Source organism: Suricata suricatta, chromosome 6, assembly GCF_006229205.1.
Source record: "Suricata suricatta isolate VVHF042 chromosome 6, meerkat_22Aug2017_6uvM2_HiC, whole genome shotgun sequence".
In the NCBI taxonomy this organism is placed as follows: Eukaryota; Metazoa; Chordata; class Mammalia; order Carnivora; family Herpestidae; genus Suricata; species Suricata suricatta.
The window spans coordinates 103189576-103193576 of NC_043705.1; the positions used below are offsets into that span (position 1 = coordinate 103189576).

At 35.2% G+C, this 4001-nt stretch overlaps 1 long non-coding RNA gene across 1 annotated transcript in view; it reads right to left on the reverse strand.

Moving 5' to 3' along the window:
* Nucleotides 1-2230, reverse strand: part of LOC115294581 — a 10333-nt gene extending 8103 nt beyond the window's left edge. Inside the window, exon 1 of the long non-coding RNA XR_003909972.1 lies at nucleotides 2200-2230. This is a non-coding gene — a long non-coding RNA (uncharacterized LOC115294581). The remainder of the gene's footprint in view (nucleotides 1-2199) is intronic.
* Nucleotides 2231-4001: the final 1771 nt, after the last annotated feature.

Genomic DNA, 4001 nt, shown 5'->3' on the forward strand with positions numbered 1-4001 from the left:
CCTATTAGTTTTCTTGATTGTTTCCTTTGCAGTGCAGAAACTTTTTATCTTGATGAGGTTCCAAGAGTTCAGTTTTGCTTTCATTTCCCTTGCCTTTGGGGATGTGTCGAGTAGGAAATTGCTGTGGTTGAGGTCAAGGAAATTGGGAAACTACTATTTTTAAATGTCATATCTTTTAGTTTGTTTATTCCAACAGCAATAATAGTAATAAATGTATTATTGCCTTATCTTTCCTATTATTATTCCAAAATGATATCTAACAAATTCAGGCAGCTCATCAAGAATGCCACAAAAAGCAAATGAAAAAAAATAACATCTGTGAGAGGAGTATGTTCTATTGAAAAGCTAAAGCCAAAAACTAAAGAATTTTAAATTAGACAGTTGTTTACCAGGCATTCAAGTGTTAATGAAACTGTTTCCATCACCACATGGCCCTGCTCCTTCATTTGGATTTTACTATTTTTAGTGATTCAACTATAGATTCAGGAAAGCATTTAGAGTTCAAACAGTTCAATACAGCTTCCAGTTCTAATCCCTGTGTTCAGAAGAAAACAATGAGAGCCCGAAGGATCAATCAGCCAGTCAGGCCACTATCAGCTGTTGTGCACTCATCATTATCTGCTAGCCTCTGTGTCGGTTCTAGGGAGTCCTCATGAACAAAATAACACTAAAGAGAATCTCTTTTCCTCATGGCACTCACATCCTAGAAGGGAGAAATGATTTGTCCAGGCAACACTTAAGGCCAGTGGCAAAGCTAGGTCACCAACACCCAAGACCCTGAATAACCAAAGCAAACCTGAAAGAGAAAAACAAAACAGGAGGTATCACAATTGCAGACTTCAAGTTACACTACAAATCTTAAGTAATCAAAACAGTAAGGTACTGGCACAAAAATAGGAACATATATCAATAGAGCAAATAGAAAATCTGGAAATAAACCCATAAGTATATGGTCAATTAATCTTCAATAAAGCAAGAAAGACTATCCAATGAAAAAAAGACAGTCTCTTCAACAAATGGTATTGGAAAAACTGGACAGCTACATACAAAAGGAAGAAACGGGAGTACTTTCTTACACCCTATACAAAAATTAACTCAGAATGGATCAGAGACCTAAATGTGAAACCTGAAATCATAAAAATCATAGAAGAGAGCACAGGCAGCAAATTCATCAGCTGTAGCAAAATTTTTCTAGATAGATCTCCCTGAGGCAAGGGAAGAAATAAAAGCAAAAATAAACTGTTGGAACTACATCAAAATAGAAAGCTTCTGCCCAGTGAAGGAAACAATCAACAAAACTAAAAGGCAACCTACTGAATAAGAGAAGATATTTGCAAATGACATGTTCAATAAAAGGTTAGTATTCAAAATATATAAAGAATTGATACAACTCAACACACACACAAAAGCCAAATAATCCAAGTTAAAGATGAGTATAAGACATGAACAGACATTTCTCCAAAGAAGACATACAGATGGCCAACACACACATGAAAAGATGCTCAACATCCTTTGTCATCAGGGAAATGCAAATCAAAGCTACAACAAGATATTATTCACACCTGTCAGAATGTCTATAATCAAAGACACAATTAACAAATATAAATAACGTATGATTTCACTTGTATGTAGAATTTAAGAAACAAAACAAACAGTCAAAGGGAAAACATAAGAGAGAGAAAGAAATAGACTCTTAAGTATAGGAACGATCAGATAGTTAATAGAGGGAAGGGGGTGGAGGGAATAGGTTAAGAAGGTGACAGGGATTAAGGAGTGCACTTGTCATCCTGCGGACAGGGTGATGTATGGAACTGTTGAATTACTACATTGTACACCTGAAACTAATACAATACTGTATGTTAGCAAACTGGAATTAAAATAAAAACGTAAAACACATGTATACAAGAAACAACAAGTGTTGATGAGCAAAAGGAAAAAACAGAAAATCTCTTGTACTGTTAGTGGGCATGCAAACTAGTGCAGCCACTCTAGAAAGCAGTATAAAGATTCTTCAAAAAGTTAAAAATAGAATTACCCCATAATCCAATAATCGCACTACTGGGTATTTACCTCAAATATACAATAACACAAATTCAAAGGGATACATACACCCCTATGTTCCTGCAGCATTGTTTACAAAAGCCAAATTATAGAAGTAGCCCAAGTGTCTATCAATAGATAAATGATGTGGCCGGGCACCTTGGTAGCTCAGTCCATTAAGCGTTTCATTCAGGCTCAGGTCATGATCTCGCAGTTCATGAGTTCAAGCCCCGTGTCAGGCTCTATAGTAACAGCATAGAGCCTGGAACCTGCATTGGATTCTGTTCTCCCCCTCTCTCTCTGCCCCACCCATGCTTGCACTCCATCTCTCTCTGTCTCTCAAAAATGAATAAATGCTAAAAAATATTGTTTAAAAAGAATATGTGGTATATATAGACAATGGAACATAATTTAGCCATAAAAGATAATGAAATCTTATCATTTGCAACAATATATATTGATCTAGACAGTATAATGCTAAGCAAAATAAGTCAGTCAGAGAAAGACAAATACCATATGATTCTACTCTTATGTAGAATTTAAGAAACAAAGCAAACAAGCAAAGGAAAGAGAGAGAAAGACAAACCAAGAAGTAAACTCTTAACTATAGAAAACAGTAACCAGAGGAGAGAGGGGAGAGGGTATGGGAGAAATGGGTGATGGGGACTAAAGAGTACAATTACCATGAGGGGCACTGTGTAGTATACAGAACTGTTGAATCACTGTAGTGTACATCTGAAACAAATATAATACTCTGTGTTAATACTGGAATCAAAGTTAAAAACTTAATAAAAAATTTCAGGTCACATTTCCAAGGCCATATACATAACTGTAGTAAAATCTGACCTTTTAACAATTATTCTAGTGATTTTTTGCCTTAGCCACATTTTTTCCATCTCTGGGTCCCTCTTTACAGAATTGATCACAGTGTCTGACCAGTAAAGAGGCAGTGTGGTAAATCTAATTGTTAAGAATTAGCATTGACAATGTAGGATAGACCACAAGTTAAGTCACAAAACACGTTTTAAATTTAAAAAGACTAAAATCATACCAAGTATCTTTTCTGACCACCATGGAATGAAACCAGAAGAAATGGACAACTTCCTAGAAACACAATCTACCAAGACTAAACCATGAAGAAATAGAAAGTCTGAACAATCCTACAAATAGTATGGAGGTTAATTCAGTAATTAAAAACCTCCCAAAAATGAAAAGCCCAGGACCAGATGGCTTCCCTCATGAATTGTACCAAATACTTAAAGAAGAATTAATGACAATCCTTATACTCTTCAAAAAAACTGAAGATGAGGGAATACTTCCAAATTCATTTTGAGGCCAGTATTACCCTAATACCAAAGGCAGACAGACACCCCAAGAAAACTATAGACCAGTATCACTGATGAATATAAGTACAAAAATCCTTAACACAAACAATACTAGCGAGCCAAGTCTAAAAGTACATTAAAAGGATCAAACACATATCAAAGTGGAATTTATCCCTGGTTTTATCCCATGGTTCAATATGCAAATACAATTAATGCAATATACCACATTAACTAAATAAAGGACAAAAATCACATGATCATCTCCATAGATGCAGAAAAAAGCATTTGACAAAATTTAACACCTTTATATGATAAAAACTCTCAACTAACTAGGAATAGACGGAAAATATCTCAACATAAAAAGAGACACATATGAAAAGCCCACAGCTAACATCATACTCAATGGTTAAAAGTGAAATCTTTCCCTCAAAGATCAGGAACAAGGCAAGGATGCCCACTCTCACCACTTCTATTCAGTATAGCACTAGAAGACCTAGCGATAGCAGTTACAGAAGAAAAATAAATAAAAGGCATACAAAGAGGAAAGGAAGAAGTTAAATTGCCCCTGTTTGAAGATAACATAATTCTATATAATAGAGACCCTAAAGATGTCACTGGAAAATAATCCTAAACAAT